This window comes from Triturus cristatus, chromosome 2_1 (assembly GCF_964204655.1).
Source record: "Triturus cristatus chromosome 2_1, aTriCri1.1, whole genome shotgun sequence".
NCBI classification, from domain to species: Eukaryota; Metazoa; Chordata; class Amphibia; order Caudata; family Salamandridae; genus Triturus; species Triturus cristatus.
Window position 1 is genome coordinate 880,138,347 of NC_140581.1, and position 20,015 is coordinate 880,158,361.

Sequence of the window (20,015 nt, forward strand, 5' to 3'; positions counted from 1 at the left end):
AGGGGCTGAAGCCAACCCCCTTTTGAGGTACCTCCCTGTATGCAAACAGGAGGCATAGTAGTAGGACATCCAATCTCCTTCTGAGCTTCTCTGGGAGTCCTGTGATTATGCCCTTACTCACTCCACTTTCATCCACATAGCTTTTAGATGACTATTCAAAAATGATACTTTCCTAAATTCATAGAGATCTTTTAGGATATACCCTGTTTACTTGCCATGCCCTGCTGTCTTCCCTCTCTAACTTCCATTTTGCAGACTAAATGGAAAGTAAAATCCTTGACGAGGCCATCCAGCTCAATGTATCTAACCTTGAGATCCACCCTCAAAGTGTGCCTAGGTACTGATCTATAGTGACCACAAACTGACCTTAGCACTTAGCGCTTTTGGGACTATTTTCACTTAAAACCTAAAAATTCATATATTTGGTTTCCTTTATTAGGGTTTTGTTATTTAATGTCATTTTGTTTCTTAAAATTTACTCTATATTTCTAATTCATTTTTGGATTTTATTGTTAGGTGTTTTTACTATTTTGGTACTGCATAAACACTTAACACATTGCCTTAAATTAAGCCTTTCTGCTATCAGGGGTTGGAATTCAGGATTATTTAGTGAATTTTGGGGTTCATTCTAACAGGATATCGTTCATGTTCCCTGAAGGGGGGACCATCCACCGCAAATAATAATTCAATTTCTTACAGACGTAAAAAGCAGGAAGGTCACCAGAATTTGGGGGAAGGATCTTCCTCTCAGGCCTTCAGGGTTCTCTTCAATTCAGAACAAATTCCAATTTTTAAAAAAAGGAAACATTTTATTGAGCCTCGGAAAGAGAATACCTGGCTCCTGAAGTGGTAGCAGTTCAATGAAATAAGGACTGGTCCTGCATGGGTAAGGGGATGAGGACATAATATGCAATTAGAATTAAGGTTCATTGTTCTAAGGAAACAACATAAAAATGTTGCACCCATACAAAAGTTTGGGCTTTTCTTTCAGGCCTCATCATGCTGCTAGAATCCTGTTCAAATCTCTAAAAGTAGCAAAATTATTAAATTGCATTTTAGTTAACATTGGAAATTGAAATGCCTTTTTGTTTTCATCCTATGCAACAAATCATTGAAAAATATTTATCTTTATTTCATGAAACCCTATATGTATCATTACAAATTATTCTCATGGTACTGGAAGACAGAGGTCACATGAGTGGAGACAAGGAGCTGTGGCGTTAGGATGACAGAAAATGATGACAAATGTTTTAGTTTTGCCAATAATGGAAAAGACGTAAAAAGTTAAGATCAAAATAGACATGCAAATATTGAGGGTAGGTGATATATTCCGCTCCCATTCTCGGAATCCCACAGAATCTCGCTGAGTTTTTTTGTAACTGCAGAATTCCGGAGAGTGAAACTCCTCGAGTTCCACTTAGGCCTAGCAAATATTTATCCCATGATGCCAAATAATACTCTGCTGCTATCCACTGGGCAAACAAAATATAATTGGATGACACAGTATCATGTAAGACATTTTAATTATGAATTTAAATGGAGTTCTGGTTTTTCACTTATTCTTTTAAATATATTTATTAAAAGAAGTATATGTGAAAATAATTGAAAAGTAAAACATTTCTATTCAAGAATGGTGCCTCCTTTGATTGTTTGCCTTTTCGGTTTTGCTTCACCCCTTTGGTTGTTAAACAATTCTCCCAGAGGTCTTGCATTTCAAGAAGCATTTCGGGGGGACACTTAAAAATGGTGACTGAAATCATACCAAATTAGGATTTAATAATGGCTCACCGAAGAGATTTCCTCCAGTCGTCTGGGAGTTCCCCTTTTGGTGGATCTCTACGTGAAATGTTTCAGTTACTAATGGATAATCTTCATTATCCTAAGTCATAGTCCTTATCGTACCATTCAATACCAATTCAGCCAACTCTGCCTCCAACAGACGATAAGTTATGCAGTTGGATGCTTGATCCGAGTTGATTAAGTCTTTTATTTATGTTTATTGAAAAGGTACAAAACGGCCCTCCACCGCTCCTCCTCCTGTATATATCAATAAAAGTGGAGGTACAACAAGTGAGGGAGCAGTGATGTGGCCTGGGACGAGGAGCACCACAACTTGAGGTGATGAAGATTACCGGTAGGTAATTTAAACATTACTCCCTCGTCTAATTTTCCATGTCCCACTCATCACCAAATGAGGATATCACAAGTAGAAAAAAATTGCACCGACAATGAGTCATGCAAAAGTATGTATATTTGTATAAACAATTACTTCATTACTGACGTCAATACAGAACTAGCAGAATTACAATGAACAGAATCCGATAAATTTAGCTTATAGCGATCGACAAACATATGAGGTGTTGTCCAAGTTGCAGCCCTACAAATTTCTTGTGAAGAAGCCCCTCCTGATTCTGCCTATGATGTTTGAAATAGCACTAGAAGATTGTCCTTGTAAGTTAGAAGGGAACTACTTGACCCGTTGCCTTAGATGAGTGACTAATTGCTTGATGAACACATCTACTTATGGTTTGATTTGTCATGTTTTTAATTTTATTTGCAGAATCATAGGAAAGAAACAATGAATCAGAAGACCTGAAGATTTTATCATGGTCTAAATACAACGTTAAGGATCTTTTAACATCCAGAATGGACGTTACTTAAGTATCAATGTCTTAATTAAAAACTGGCAGCTTGAGTTTCTTGGAGATGAACAGTTGAATCAAGTTTTGAAATATATCTTGGTTCCCGAAAACACTCAAATAGGGATATGAGATTAATAATGCTCCTACATCCGTCAACTTCCTTGCAGATGGGATAATGATTAAGAAAGCTCTTTTTAATGGCAGAAAGACCAAGACTGCCTTGTTAGAAATTGGGGTCCTGGTTGACTGAGGTGTGAACCCTGGTCAAGCAGTGTATTGCTTCACCCTCCCCAAATAATAGAAAATACCGCCCTACCACACGGAGGTTTAAACACCACGAAGCAATAAAAACAACACAACACCTGGAAAGGGATTTCACTTTTATAAAATGAAAAGTATCAAAGACTGTTTTCAGAATAAGGCAGGGGGGTTTTATCTGTCCAACAATCCTTATCAAAAAGGCTTTCCTAGAAGTCAAATGAACAACATTTAAATGTATATAGAGATATATATGTATATATATATATATATATAGGTGCAAGCAATAATAACACACTTATAAGTAAATGCGTGGATAATAATATGAAATGAAGTACAAGCAGAAAATAAAGGTGCCCTGCAAGAAATCAGAAAGCTGTATACACTAAATACATCAGATGATTAAAACCATTGAAGACTTAGATGTGCACCCAGACCCTCACACATCACAAAGTCAATACTCAAAGAAAACACCTCAGATGATTATAGCCACTGGAGACTTGAATGTGTGCACAGACACTCACACATCACAATGATGATTATAGTCACTGGAGACTTGAATGTGCAGAAAGACACTCTTGCATCACAATGGCAACAATCAAAAATAAAACACATCACCTGGTGCAAACTTCATCTTGGCCCACTCCAGACTGAGGGATTCACAGCCGGGGTCAAGAGACTCAGCAGCCAGATTCCTGCACTGAAGACATGTCCGCCGTTCAGGCCTAAATCCCAGTTTCTAAGTCACCAAGCCCCAGCTTTATAATCTCAAAACACACTAGAAGGTTCCGAGAGGCCTTCCTGTGCGCCAAGGAAACTTAATGGAATTAGCCACTTTCTATGCAAGCATTCCAAAGGCAAAAGAGTTCTCTTGTTCCTTCTGCACATTCACATGTGTTCCAGCCTTTCTCTTAACAAAGCGTATGAAAGTCTCCAGCAGTACAATCAACAAAACATCCTTGAAAGTGAATAGCCTAAACAACTTGAGTAATCTGGGGGCCTGCCTGTGCTCGTAAAACACTTAAGCAAGACAGAGTTAGAATTCAAGATAACATGAGGGCATGTCAAAGCCAATAGTAAGAACTTCATAATGCCTCCTAATGTACAACACAATGCACATTTGTGCTCCACTGCCTATAGCATCACACACTTAATCTCCCAATGTGCAACATAATGCACATTTGAGCACCACTGCTTATAACACTGCACTTCTAGACCAAGATGTACATTCCACATCTCTCTCTCTCTCTCTCTCTCATGCTTTCAAATGCACATCCCACACGTTCAGTTCCTGGCAAGGCTATTCTATGCTGTGAAAGCTCCCACTCTAAAACTACAAAGAGATACGAAACAAATCTTCAAGAAACGTGCACTGCTTGGATAAAATAAAACACCAAAAGTCAACTAAAACAATGGTAGTCAAAGGTCATCACGTGGTTTCAAAACAAAGGTGTGCCTCTAGCACTACAAGCAGTAACCACAATCCTAGTCAGGGTAAGTCACAAGCAAACCTCAAATTAACCTGTGTTCACCCTCTGGAAGCTTGGCACAGAGCAGCCAGGCATAACTTAGAGGCAGGGTATAAAGTATTTGTGCAACACTGCAAACAGTAAAACGGTGAAAACAACAAACATAATGATTTCACACCAGTTTAGAAAAATAGATCTGAATTTATTGAATAAAAGAAGACCGAAATAACAAAATCCAATTAGCAGACACGGAGATATTGATTTTTAACCTTTATAGTGAAAAATAGCGCCAAAAAGCACAAAGTGCTATTGGGGACATCGGGTCACTCTGGACTGGGACAAAGTCACAAGTTCAGGCCGACTGAAATGGAGTGCAGGCCGGTTATAGGGACCCAGTGAGGCCTGCTGAACATAGTACCTTAAATCCTGGTTGCGGAGTGTTGCTTTGATCCGTGTTGAAGATGCATTATGCAGTCTCAGTTCTGAGATGCGACGAAGCTGTGGTGTGAGGTCCTGTTGCATCGAAGTCAAGGATCCCATTGACGGGGCTTGTGATTTGAAGTCCGGTGTTGGGGATGTGAGGCGCAGTCGAGGCAATGCGGTGAAGCTGCAGTGCGGAATTTTGTCATCATGGCTGGCATCAACAAGAAATGCGAGGAGCTGCGCTGGGGAAAGCGTCACACAGTAGCTGTTCTAGAGGCAATGCATTGGTTCCAAGATGCGGGTTGATGCAGAAGTGCGTGTCTTTTGCAACGGGTCTAATCCATGCAGCAGCGGCAATGCACCAGTTCTGCTCTGGGGTTCAACACTCAGCTAAGGAGATGCGTCGGTTCTGCTCGGGGGTGTGTCGCTCAGCAGCGAAGATGCATCAGTTCCGCTGGTAAGCACAATAGGCCCGCTTCCAAGGGTCCAGGACTATAGTGGCACCACTAGGCAGTGTAGACTCACAGATATCAGAGTCCGTGTGCAGATGCAAATAGTTTGGAATCCTGTTTGTTCCTGAGGTTTCAGATCAGGTGGCTAGCTAACTAGCCCTTGAAGTCACTCTGGGTTCTGCGTTCAAGAGATTCAGGTCCAGTCCTTCTCACCCAGGCAAGAGGGCAGCAGGCAGCAGGCAGCAGATGGGAATCACAGCAACACTGTAGTCCAACAGAATGGTAGTTCTTCAGCAGCATAAAAGTCCTTCTTATTGGGAGAGAATCCACAGGTCCATATGCGTATTGATTTGGTGGTGACTGAGGTCAATACTTACACCCAGTGGTGCAGTTAAAGTGGAGGAGACTTCAGAGACATGCCTTTGCAGTGCACAGAAATCTTCCGTTCCTGCCCTGGCTCCAGGCTCACTTCAGGGGGGTATGCAGTCCTTTGTGTGTGGACAGGGCACAGCCTATTGAGGTGTAAGGGAGACTGTGCCCAACTCCTCCCTCTCGTTCTGCCAGAGATGGTCCATTGAGACAAACCTAAGTTCCCATTGTTTGTGGCTGTCTAGGAGGAATACACAAAGCCCAACTGTCAACTACATCCAGTCATGTGATTAGAGACAGGCTGTAGGCACCAAATGGCTAAAATAAGAAAATGCAAATTTTCTAAAAGTCTCATTTTCAGAATTGTAATAAAATAATCTGACTTCACAATAAGTTTGGATTTTAAGTAAGGATTTCAGAAACACTAGACTAGAAGGGATTATCTCTTCCCAATTGGAAATTACACTTATAACATATAATAACGTAATTTCAATGTTATCCTATTGGAGAGGTAGGCCTTGTGGCAGTAAAACATGAGTTTGAGAGTTTATCACTACCAAGACATGAACTTAAGTACATGTCCAACCTTTTAAATACATTGCACCCTGCCTCGGTGTTGTCCAGGGCCTACCCTGGGGGTGACATATGTAAAAAAGGAGAAGGTTAGGGCCTTGTAAAAGATTTATGATGCCAGGTCAGCATGAAAGTAAACTGTGCACACAGACTCTGCAATGGCAGGCCTGAGGCATGGTTAAAGGGCCACTTAAGTGGATGGCACAATCAGTGCTGCAGGCCCACAAGTAGCATTTCATTTTCAGGACCTGGGTACATGTATTTATTGCCAATCTGCTAGGGACTTAGAGGTACATACATGCCAACAATTTAGAACGAGTAAGTGAGAGATTTTGTGGAAAGAATCGAGAGAATGTATTTTTCCCTTTGACTTCTATAGACGCAGAAGCAATATCCGAAGGGAGATAGATAAAATGAAGCAATTGTTTGCTTCCCAAATCGGTAGTCTCCCATCTGATTCGGGTCCATTGACATGTATGTAAGTAAATGAAATATGCCACTTGGGAATAAACCAATATTACCATGTTTAGGGGAGAGATTACAAGCACTTTAGCACTGGTAGCAGTGTTAAAGTGCGCAGAGTCCTAATACCAGCAGAAATGAGGTCAGAAAAGTGGAAGAGGAAGGCAAAAAGTTGGGGGAAAGACCCCCTTAAGACTGTGAGATCTAACACGCATGTTGTAATGGTCCCAAGTTGGGGTGCTAACTCATTCGCAAAAGGGAAGGGCCCCTATTTGCCCCCCCCCTTCCCTTTGTGATTGTTGAAAACATTTCAGGGACTTTCCCTTAGCACAAACAAGCTCAAAGAAATTACATATGACTTGGATTGATGACATTCTGCAGATTACATTTTATACAGCAGGCTAAAACAGAAATATGTTTACTTAAACGCTGTATGATTTACAACACTTGAAAATCGGAGCAAGATTACTGTTTAACTTCTTGTTTGAGCCCTGGCGTGGTTCTTGTATAGCTTCTTGTGAAATAAGTGTTAAGTAAACATACCTATCTAACTATCTTGGCTTATTTTCTTCCTTAATGTAAACATATCACGAAATCTTTCAGAACCGGGTGGCAGAAAGATATATAATTTGAACCGTTTCTAGATTCTGGAAGGGAGCAGGAGAGGACAGCGTGCAGGGGACGGGTTAACGCCAGAGTGGGAAATGGGCGGAGAATCGGAAGCGAAGCTTAGAAACATTTTTGAGAGCAAAGAGAACAGGAACAGGGCTGAACACGAATTTATACTACCAAAGAGACACATCCTGTTTCATTTACTTGTGCTCCAAGCACATGCTGGTGGACTCAGGGCTGTTTATAACTGATTATCTCGGCAAACGAAAGAGTAAGTATTGTAATTCTATTGGAAACTCCTAATCTCGCAACCGCCTCAACCTCTGAGCTCTCTGCCCGCGCGGCGCCTCACTCTTTTCCACTAATACTTGCTTTATTTACATTAGCACAAAGGGTTTTCCTGCTTGTGAATGATAGACAAAAATCTTATGGAGGGTTGCATATTTTTTTTTACTAACTCTCCGAATGACAGGATATGTTTTATGCACGTAATTGTATACATCATTAGAAATCACATGCCTGAATTTTGCTAACGTACTAGAAGGGAGATAACCATTTTTTAAATGAATGCATTTTTATCGACTGTTTATATCCGATTAAAATTGTACAGACATTCATCGAAACTGGCGTTTTTACGATTTTTTAGTACGCTGCATCCGTGACAACTAAAGAGATTTTACTAATTTTGTAACTGTCTTAGATTTCATATAGCGTGATGTGGGTCTCCAAGCAGCTTCAAGGTGCTGTTCGTATCCATGCTGGCAGACATTGACCTTATTTTATTGGTATTATGAGAATAATATCTATCCACAAAGATAGCAGAAATTCTACTGGTTCTGTAAAAAACACAAATCACAACATATCTGGGCGATTTACCTTACTAACATGTCCCGAAAGACATATTGAATCAACTGGAATTATCCAGGAGGCTCCTCGTTAGATGCCCAGAAACAATACGAGACCATAATGTCAAAGCCAAGGGGCCCTATAAGTCTCTTCTGGGCAGATGCCACCCATTTAGATAGCCTTACTGAGGCAAATACTCACGGGCCGAGGAAACACCCACTAAATTCTATATCTGTGGGTAACCAAAAATTAAAAAGCACTAGCACCTTTACATACCTTGGGTTGGTCTTTGCTGCGAACAGTTCCTGGTCCGCACATATGGTATTTTGTAGGAACAAGTTCACAAAGGCCTCCAATTCTATTCTTAGCCTTCCCCGACCTAAGAGAATAGGTGCCATTTTAGCCAATTAATTAAAAAAAAAAATCCCAGTGCATATCCACAGCCACTTATGGCGCAGAGGTTTGGGGCATTGCTAGGAGTCACACTATCCAACAAGAATAAGTTCAATTCTGTAGGAAATTACTAGGCGCACCAATCTTCTCTGCTCTGTACATTATAGAGAACTCAACCTAAACTTTATTGAGGATTTCATAAGGGCTCGCCCTGCCTTATTCTGCCTCGCCATATGGAAAAATCCGGCAGCGCCCCTTACAAGAGAGATTATAGGAGATTGCATTAGTTGTGAGAAAGGGCTGGAATTCCTGTGGCTGGCCGGGGTGAGCCAGAGCTTATGCAGTGTTAACCTTGGAGGGCTCTTTCTAAACCAAGTATAGCTGAGACTGTACACAAAAATGCCCTTAGGAGGGCACTTTATACACTCTATGGCACTGAAAGGCTGGAGAGGGAATCCAAGAAATCGTCTGTTTAAATTATATGACCTTTGAGCATTATGTGCACCCTTTAGCTAGCTACCTTACCTTGCCCATAAGTTACTGGGAGAGGGGTCTTCTCTTCCTCTTAAGGGCAGTCACTGCAACATTTCTGCTTTGTTTCCCTCTTGGGTATAATGCAAATCTCGACTCTCTACCTTGTCCGTGTGATGGACAGATTGGTCAAACTATTTTGCACTTTTTATTTTTTTGTAGGTTTTATACAAAGTACGCCAAATGGCTTTTAATCCTGTTTTTTTAAGAAAAACAAGTCCATCAGTCTGGTAGATGCATATAGGAGTATACTAACACTGGTAGACGAAGAGTTAGTCTTTTGCGTCAGCACTTTTCTGAGAATTGCTGTGCAGGTCTGTAAGACGATGTGCATCCCTTGAAAAAGCCTTGTCTTTTTTCTTTATGCATGAGCTTCTGCTCAAATTTGCCACACATGCCTTCAAATATTGGGTATTTATGCCACATGTTATTGAATTTTCATTGCGATTATGTATTTGTGCTTTTAAATTGTTGTGTTTGATGTGCTTTTATGGATAAGGCTTATCCGAATAAAGTATTTTTGAACGTTTGAACTTCAAGCAAACACTCATTTTTTTTTATTTGATCTGTTTATTATGATTTAGCAGTAAGACATAAAAAAACATCCTCCAGGTGCTTGGCAGGAGTGTTCAGGACATCTTTACACAGACATAGCAAGAGGTCACATTATAGCAGATATTCTCATTCGTTAATATTATGAATATCCATGTAAGTATAAATTTCACTTTACATACTATAACATCCAGATTGATAGCATATACATTGCCGACCTCTAGTATAAATTAAAAGATCAATGAATTTACAAAATGAACAAACTAGTTAAAGTCAGGCAAAACAGTACTCAAGGTGTCATCCCCGTGACAAGTGTTACATACAGTTGCATTATCACATATCCAGGATTTCCCAGTTATTACATTCTTCTGTTTATGCGTTACTACACAAATCATATCATCCCTCCCATCTCAAGGTGAACTAGCTCTGACCTCCCCCGTTTAGCTAATTGCCGGTTCCATATGCTGTGAAGTATGTATATCTGATTCGGGGTGCAAGTTTGCTTGAAGTGCCTCAAGAATTGAATTACGGTTATCTGAGATTGGAAATTTGCGTAACCCCAGAGTGTCTTCCTTAAGAAGGGATAGACCCTCAGCCTTTGCCCAGTTGAGGATAGAGTGGGAACAAGCCAGTAATACTGGTGAATCCTGAGATTTCCAGCGTTCTGTCATAAGTCTTTTAGCCACCACAAGACCCTAATCTAAGAACCAACCTGAGGCTCTGTTTGCTTTATCTCTAGGGAATAAGCCCAGTATGCATGTTTCCCAGGTGTTTGGGAGTTGCCTTCCTGTACATTCATATAAGTGGAGTATTACCCCTTCCCAGTATTTTTTAAGTTTGTGGCATGACCATAGCGTCCGTAATATCTGCATCATAATGAACACATCAGGAACAGTGCTAATCGTTTCTATAAAAGTAGCAATTGTTTTTCTCTGGGGTAAGGTATGTGCGGTGCACTATATAACATTGTATTAGTTTGAACCTATCATTGCAAGGAACATATGTAGGGCTGTCTAGTATCATGTTCCATTCTGTGTCTGTGCACGAGTGGCTTAGATCGGATTCCCATTTTGTGGGCAATAGGGTCAGTTCTGTTGCTGTGTGGAAGTGGAGCGCATCTGCAAACCAACGAGTGAGGTGACTGCCATTTCCCATAACATGGATATACTAGAGTACCAGATTTGTCTGTAGTTCTTGCATTATATCCCCCCCATCAGCTTTGCAACAGACTGATCCATGAGGCATGTACGAGAAAATGTCTGGGCATATTCTGTCCTCTCGCACGAGGTTGCTGAATGGCTTGAGGGCTCGGTCTAAATACAACTCTCTGAGTGTATGTATACCCGCATTATGCCAGTCCACCAAGTCAGGAAGGGAAGTAATTCTGTTTCCTCTGTGTTCCAAGCAATGTAATTGCTGGAGCATATGGTTTTACCTGTCTAGTGAGGAATAGAGCGACACAGAGGTAGGCTACCTGCTGCAATAAGGGGTGTGGGACACTCGTCCCACCGCAGGGGTGGAAATTAGAAGGGATAGCGTGTAATGTAAGTGGAGTCTTCCTTCTGTCTGATAGGTGTCTGCCCTCCACCCAGCGTGCCACCCATTGTATCTGAGATGCTATAAAATAAAACTATAGGTTGGGTACTGTGTGTTAAGAAAACACAAGGTAACACAATATGCAGTTGGTCAGGGACCTTGGGTGCGTATGAAATTAAAGACAGTGGTCCCTAGACAATCAGAAAACTGTTCATAAATATAGACTCAATCACTGCTTTATTCTTTGTCCAGCCGGACAGATTTTTAATATACAATGACTGTATGATATAAAATAAGAGAAGAATCCAAGTAGGACACAGCCTGCGTCCTACTAACATTAACAAACAAACAACATTTAGGGAAGGGTTCAGGCAAGGAAGGCATGTCTGCATAAACGTTGGAAGGTATTACGGACTGATTATCGTGGGGACACCATTACACATTTGGCATTACAGTATAGTATATGTATGTGGTGTACATTATGTCGACGGCGTTTCGATCCCTTGGGTTAATGGCAGGATCATCATCAGGATACTTTTAGTTATCATGCCTGTGTACATTTAGTAATTGCTAAAATTGCGCAAACCATGGAAGAAAGAATGGAAAAGTGGGGAGAGAGAGAAAAGGGAGCAATGAATTACAGTGGGCATTTACTGATCCATATACCTATTTCTAAGGTCAATACTGTATGTGGAGTGATAAAAACCCTGGGGCTGAGTGAATAATTGGCCGTGTGTAAAAGTTTGGATATGGAAGAAGTAGTTGCTGGGGACAGAGAAGAGCCAGGGAGCAAGTGGTTTGTTATGGCGAAATGACGAAGAAGAGGTGAATAAAGTGGAAACTGGCTGTGCTTACATGCATTGCACTAGATTGTGCCGAAGGTATAATCATTCTCGGCCACTAAGAGAGCAAGTGTTTTCCAAAAGGTCGTCTGCAATGACAGGGAGGTGGGTGCCCTAGTGAGGTTGCATCCAGGAGATCCTGGTCGCTATGGTATATCCTGATGCCTAGGTAGCAAAACATGGATGGTTGCCAAGTAACTGGGGTTTCATTGATAGTGAGCATTGGATCAGGTGCATTAGGATCAAACTGAAACAGACAGGATTTATCCCAATTGGTCAGCAGTCCCGAGAGGCAAGCAAAGAGACAGAGTGTGGTGGGTATAATATCTCGGACCCTCCCAACATCTCTTATATGTAAGAGGAAGTCATCCGCATACAGGGATATTGAGAAGGGGCAGCCTTGCCTAGTACCTCTGCACACGGTATAGGCTGCGATAGCATGTGACCAGTCCTGATTTTTACCACTGGGTTGTTATATAGTAGTTTTGTCAGCATGATAAAATATGGTCTCAGACCTAACCGAGGTAGGACATTGAAGACATAGGACCACCCCAATGTATCAAAAGTCTTCTCCAAATCCAGCACCATAGATCCAGATTTGGGCTGGGCTGGTGGGGCATACCGCATGACTCTGAACAATCGGCGCAGGTTGAGAGATGTGGACCTGTCCAGGACAAACCCATTCTGGTCTTTGTTCAACAAGTGAGGTACTAGCGGTGGCAGCCGTCCCGCCAGAATGCTGGCCAGCAGCTTATAGTCCATGTTCAATAGTGCCAACGGTTGATAGGAGCCGAGCCTGGTGTGGCCTCTTTCCAGAGTGGCCTCGCACATAGAGGTCAGCAATTGAGACAGTTTTATTACTTCTTCGTAGACCTTCTGTAGCATTGGAGCTAAAAGGTCGACGTAAGCTGTGTAGACCTCTGAGGGTAAGCCATCTGGACCCGGTACCTTCCCCAAGGCTAGGGACCTAATTGCCCCCAGGATTTCTACTACTGTTATGGGTGCATTGAGCTCTGTGCGCTGATCAGGGGTGAGTTTAGAGAAGGAGAGATTGTCCAAGAAACCATTTAGTTCAGATTCAGAGGCCTCCGTAGTTGATTGGTATAGGGAAGTAAAATGGAGAAACAATTATGTGTGTATTTGTTGTTGGGTATATTGTATCACCCCTTCTGTGGAATAAAGTGCAGCGAAGGGTCCGTGTGGTTGCTCTTGCCTTATCAGCCATGCAAGCAGGAACCGAGATCTGTCTGCCAGGGCGTGTGTTCTTGAAGAATGCACGGAGCTCCCATTCCACTTTTCTCTGCATGCCACAACCCAGCCCCAAGTAGTTACCCCTCAGTGTCTCATGGAATGCATCCCATTCCAGCAGGACCAACGTCGCCGTGCCTGTGTTGTGAGTAAAATAATCCTCAGCTGCAGTACAAAGGGATGCACGGAAGGGTGGGTCTTCCAGCATGGTAGGTTGCAGGTGCCAGGCTGGGAAAATAAGGCGCTGTGAGTCCCATGCTAAAGTAACATAGTGAGGGTTATGATTCAAGTGTGTTTGTCCCAGATACTCCGTCTGTGATATATATGGTAGTAATTCGGATTTGCATAGGATCCTGTCGATGCAAACATGTAGCGTATGAGGAGTGGAGTAGAAGGAGTACTCTTGTGTGGTGGGGTTACAGTGTCTCCCAAGTGTCTACCAGCCACCAACTGTCGGCCCAGCTCCTCAACAACGAGGCCCCGCTTGCAGCCGAAGTATCTATCAGGGGTGGGAATGACCAGTCAAGAGTCATATCCAATACATTGTTGAAGTCCCCTTCTATCACCCAGGGCACATGACACCACCTGAAGATTACTGTGGACAGCCTATTCCAGAATTGCCCTGCTCCGTGTTTGATGCATATATGTTTCCTAGTAGGAGACATCTATCATCTAGACAATATATCTCCCTTCTACATCCGTCACCTCCTCATCTATTAGAAGGGGGGTGCCCAGGCAAACCCAGATCGGCACCCCTCGACCAAATGTTGAGTAATTAGTGGCAATGATGTGGCACTTCCACCTGCGCTGCTGTCTGGTTTTCTTAAAGTGTGTTAAGTGGGACTCCTGCAGAAGAGCTATCTGGACGTAGTGTCGTTTCAGGTATGAGTAGACCGCGTATCCGCTGGAGAGAGTGTGTAAGCCCCTTACATTCCATGTTATGATGCGTTGTGATGACATAATTTAAGTATGTACGTGTATATGAGCCAGGAAGTATAAAATATATGCATACTGGCATCTGTGAGGATACCGTACAGGGTTAGCCATATTTGAGCACAGCAATGCCTGATCAAAATTTTTACAAAACCTAACGTCAACCTTGCAAACATGCAATACCAAAGGAGTGGATCCTGCAACTGTGTAGGTCTGCCCAAACCCATATCTATATCTATCTCAGCAAACAACCCCTGGGATCGTGTAGGTGCGAGGGTGTGCAACTCTCAGGAACCACCAATGCAGTATGCCCACCAAGTAGCTAGTAAATGCAATTCCACTGAATATCCACTTAATATCTTCTATTCTATTTATTGATACACCAACCGCCAGCTTCATCCTTTGATTTGAGACAGCTAGTGCCCCCCATGCAGCAGCATCATCTCACACAACAACATGACTGCCCCGTAACAGTTTACACATGAGGACATCAGACCTCCACAGTCAATACAAGTAAAGTATATAGAATGTCTTCAAATGACTCATTTTGATGTCTGTGGTGTGACCTCTGGCTTAGACAGACAGTTGGTATCAAAGTAACAAACCACAGAGGAGTCTCCGTCTTCAAACGTCCGGCTCATATCAGTTCCTTGTCTGAGTCTTTAGCCGATTCCGATATCTTTTCCACCTCTTGAACTGCCTGTCGCCATTCTTTAGGTATTTGTTCCAGGTTTGGAACCACTATCAGCTGAGGCGTCTGAGTTTTCCTCAGGCGTTTGCGTCTCCTGGCGGTATCTGCAGTAGCTCCACGTGTTCCTCCCCTTCCAGTTGGCCTGGGGCCCGTAAAACTCCCAGAAGATTCGAGCCACTCCCATGCATCTTGTGGTGCAGCAAAAAATCAAGTTTAACCATCTGCCACCACTCGCAGTCTCACAGGGAAGAACAAAGAATATTGGATGTCTGGTCACCAGTGACCATGTGAGTCAACTGGACAACTGGGTAACAGAGTGGCAACTTTCTAAAAATAAAATTTCCATAAAAGTGATATTAAATTCGACGTACATAATAAAAATTGCAAAATTGTTTATTGTTTGGGTTAATAAAAACCCTAACATTGTCACTACAGACACATAAACATATTAAATATAATAACATGTTTAACCCCTTGCATGCCCGCCCCTTTCCCCGCCCAGTGCCGCGCTTTGCATTAGCGGGCGGAGTTCATGACGAGCTGGACTCGTCATGGGCACAGCGCCACCGCAGCCCAATACGAGTCCAGCTCGTCATGGGCACTGAAGGGGTTAAAAGCCCCTAATTCATTGAAAATCACAGTCTCACTGGAGACTGAAGCTTACCCAAATCATTGATGAAATATAAAAACCATCAGATTATCACAGTTCAAAATAATTGCATCAGCGAAATCCACTTTACTTGTCGGCAGGTAGTCATCATTAAAGTGCCACTGTGCGGGAGTGGTCTGGCCACGATCAGAGATGGCTGCCTGATCCCTGTGATCCGCTCTGAGATGGGGTCTGGACGGAGGCCGCGGCCTTTCTAGCGCAGTCGGGGACACATCTGTTATGTCCTACAAGACTTCTTAAATCCCTGCTTCCGGCGACCCAAGATTGGATGCTGCCGGAGGCCGAGGGAGGGGAGAGAGGCCGCAGAACGTGGACGAGAGCACCAGGCCTAGGGACACGCCACAATCCCCGGCCATTGCGTAGGTGCCTATCCCCGCCTCCCCAGCACTGATCCACTGCTCTCTACACTGGCAGCCCGGTGGCTAATCACGCCAACGGGGGCTGAAACCCTCCACAAGAAGCCAGGGGAGACAGGGGGGTTCCTGGGCGCGCCCCCCGCCCTGAAGCACTGGGGCACTGCGCCACTGCTAAGGACACTGGCAACCTCGCAACGCGCTAAACCCACCAGCGGGTGACAAACTCCTCTGCGGGAGCCCTGGGGTGATGGCAGGGGCCTGTGCATGACCCCCCCACCCTGAAGCATTAGCCAGGCAGCTGCATTGGGACACTGCTATACTGCTCAAAGCATTGGCAGCCCCCAAAGCGCAAATGCGTCAGCGGGCAAGGAACTCCTAGGTAAGAGCCTAACAGCGATGGGGAGAGACTGTGCGTGAGCCCCCCCGCTCTGAAGCACCAGCCAGCTGGCTGCACCAGAACACCGTGACGTCACTCGGTATAGTGGCAGCCCCGTGATGTGTCTATTGCGCCAGCGGGTGACCAACCACCCCCACAAGAGCCCATCAATGCTGGGGGGAGTCTGTGAATGACCCCCCCTGCTCTGAAGTACCAGTTGGAGAACTACACCAGGGCACAACAGTCCAGCCTGTGACCCTCAGTCCGAAGAACACCCCCCAGGAAGGCATCCGCCATACTAGTGGCCTCGCACCACAACAGGTACAGCAACGAGTGGGGGGCAACATAGTGGCGACATGCCTATGGCTGAGAAGTGCCGGACACGAGAGCAAGAACAGGGCACAGGAGATACTTCCACCACTGGTATCCCCGCAGCACGGCATATGCATTACACCAAGGTCAAGGTCAAAGCGGGGAAGGCTGAACGCAACCCACCCCCCTCTGAGATGGAACGCCCTGGGGCCCACCGCAACTGAGTGGCCCAACCTGGACCCCTCCGCGAGGCCTCCACCCCGTCGACAATCGGCAACCCTCAAGAGGATCAGCCGGACCATCCCCCTGACCCACCGAGGCAGGCTGGAGCCCGAGATGGCAAATAGCAGACCTGGGGGCATTCCTGAGATGGAAGAGGAAAAGCAGAATGGAAGGCCCAACTAAATGGAAGAGGTGGAGGATCACTGAGCACTAACCAACTTCCTTCCGGTGGATGGGGATACCTGGAGTCTGGCTCCAGCCAGGTGCCCAGACGCATAGGTCTTGCGGGGAGGCACACGGCTAAATACCGGAAACCCCCTGTCACGGGTGGACCGACCTCTGCTCGAAGCCCTAGCATTGAGCAGGGGATAAGGAGAGACCCAGGATCCCCCACATGCTGGAATCCCTCAGCAACCATCCCTGCAGACTGTCATCCAGCAGAGCATTGCATACTGCCTACACCCGGGGCCATCGGCCAGGGAGATCGGAGCTTTTGCAAACCTCACCGTACCTACGCCGGACCTGAACACAGCACATACCGGCTGTGGCCCGTTCTCTGGTGCTCCCCCGGCCTGGAGCTATAGTTTTGCACTGGACCTTGGCGCCGCCAGAAGAGCACCGACTGGTGACTGAAAGCGAATGTCCACCAACAAACAAGGTAACAAGCCCTTCAGGCAACTTCTCTTCACGGAAGCACTCAAGCAGCCACGCAATATGTCCACAAAGGACTCCACCCCTCTCGCAGGTGACCCTCCACGGACCACTCTACCTTCCACACAGGGGGACACTATGGACCGCATCCTGTTGGAAATCTCAGCCATTAGCCTGTGTCTTGAGGGGATGGACACAAATATCTCCTCACTGGCGGCTGAGGCTAAGTCGTCTGAGCGGACATTGCAGGGTTCCATGCACGAGCAGAGGGTCTGGACCAAAGGTTGATGGCGGAGGAGGGCCGCCTCAAATCCGTCCACAGCAGAGACCAGGAGCTTCTATTTCTCCGCAGCAAGCTGGTAGACACGGAGGACCGAAGCAGGAGGGACAACGACTGCTTCTTCAGATTCCCGGAGAAAAGTGAAGGCGCGGACGTCAGGGCGTTCCTCAGGGACACCCTCCCAAAATTGGTTGGCGTTTCTTTTGACCCACCACTGGAACTGCAACCCGCACACCGCATTAGCCCCCTCCCAAAAATGCTTCTACATGCCCATGTCCCCTCATTGCCTGTTTTCTCTGGCATGAGCAGGCACGGCAGCTATTGGCCGCTGTGCGCACCCAAGGCACATTCACATATAGCGGGCATGACATACGCATGGTGGCGGACTTCTCCAGGGAAACCAACGACTGCCGCAAAGCATTTCTATCAATGAGGCCCCAACTTCGGCAAAGGAATATCAAATATGGCTTCTTTGAACCTGCTAGATTCCGAATCAACACGGATAGAGACTCCAAGGACTTCTACAACCCAGAAGATCTACACCTGTTCCTGGACCGCATGGAAACACAGAACATGGACACTCAGCATGACAACCCGGAGCAGGCTCGGTCTGACTCCTCCACGACAGTTCCGGACAACAGAAGACACAACACCAGCGTTCAAGACTTCGGGGTAGAGACCTGGAACGATCCGCCCGCACCCAGGAGGACAAGGCCTCGGCCCTCCAGGCAGCAACTGCTTTCATGCAGGAACACCACAGAGATAAGTCCCGCTCCCCTCTGAAACCCACCTCGAAGGCAGACTGAGCTGGAGGAGGCCTGTTCGAGACCCCCGCCTCCCACCCTTCACCAAACAGACAGAACAAAGTGCGGACTCTTGACATGGGCGAGCACAGACTTTCCAGATGTCGGACAGCTGAGTATCGCTCTACAAGTGTTTAATGTTTGAATAGTTATATATGCAATGCATGGTGCCTATAGACACAACCTCAATGCTTCTTGCCTTATTTAATGTAATTGATATTGCTGTTCTCTTTGCCCTTGTTCTATTCAATGCCATAGATGTTACTGTCATTGACCCTGTTTAGACCCCATCAGACTGCAACGCACTCTGCTCTTCCTTTGGCGCGAGCCAGGTGTACTAGCATTCTGTCTGGGGATGCTCCCCCTCTTTCCCCCTCCCCCCTATTTTATTACCACTACAAATGACCCGTTCGGCCTAGCGTATACATCACTATGTTTGACCCTAGCTCTGCCAGGCCTCCCTATGGGGCTCCCACCTCGGAGCGACGCTCCAAAGAGCTTAGACCTGTGGTAATCAGTTTAGGATGTGTTTAACCACAAAACCTCAGGGAAGACCTGGGGAAGCGAACTAGAGGCACGGGGTGCTAGGAGTAGGCAGCCTCCAAACTATACTGTTTAACACAAAAGAGGCGCTCCTAGTATGATGACCTAAGTGCTAAAGTGTAATAGTGTTAATTTGTGAGTGCAGGCCTCTCACAAAAAGTGAAGGACTGGTCTCACACACCACCTGGTGTCATGCTTCATCATTGACCAGTCCTCGCCCTCTAAAAACTTGGTTTGATAGAGGGCGGGCATACACCTGAAGACAGGGATGCACTTCTAAAGCTAAGTGGGGGCCCTTACAAAAAGTGAGGTTAAAAAGCCATTACAGATGTCATACTTATTTTAATGTAACCGGCATTTGTATGGTGTTTAAAATAAATGGTCGGTGTGTTGGGGATTCTATTGTCCCCCCACCGTGCTATAAGTGGTCAACATGTTTCTGCCTGGTGGCCCCAAGGGGTCCGTGGCATTCATCAGGACCTATACTGCATAAACGGGCTCCGCCCTTCCCGTGCAATGATGGTGAGTGTTCCACTTGGTGGGGTGAACACTTTCACAGGCCACTGTGTGTGCGGCTAAAGTTAACGCCCTAACTGATGGGACCTACGAGCCCCATAGGAGAGTAAGGAGGGGAGACCCCTTTGGTCAAGCGTGTGAATGGGGAGTGCTCCTGCTTCTGCTCCCGCTTCTGCACCTACATCCGATCTCCTTGCTTCCTCGCTCCAGCGAGGAAGCTAGGAGATCGGATGTAGGTGCAGAAGCGGGAGCACTCCCCATTCACACGCTTGACCAAAGGGGTCTCCCCTCCTTACTCTCCTATGGGCTAGTAGGTCCCATCAGTTAGGGTGTTAACTTTATCTGTTTTGTGTTAAACAATCAGTTTAGGATCCCTAGGGCTGCTCAGCCCTACCTACCTACCTTCCCCACCCTCCTTCCCCATCTGTCGTGCTACCTCTCTGCATCACACCTT

General features: G+C 45.3%; 1 protein-coding gene across 2 annotated transcripts in view; it reads left to right on the forward strand.

Moving 5' to 3' along the window:
• The first annotated feature begins 7,326 nt into the window (after positions 1-7,326).
• The window catches only part of LOC146866025 (cytochrome P450 1A4-like), a 143,001-nt gene continuing 130,312 nt past the window's right edge, over positions 7,327-20,015 (forward strand). The window contains exons 1-2 of one of the 2 annotated variants that reach the window (XM_085633040.1): positions 7,327-7,531; positions 9,615-9,738. The gene's annotated coding sequence lies outside the window, so the exon portion shown is untranslated. The remainder of the gene's footprint in view (positions 7,532-9,614; positions 9,739-20,015) is intronic. The other variant, XM_085633041.1, reaches the window with a different exon arrangement.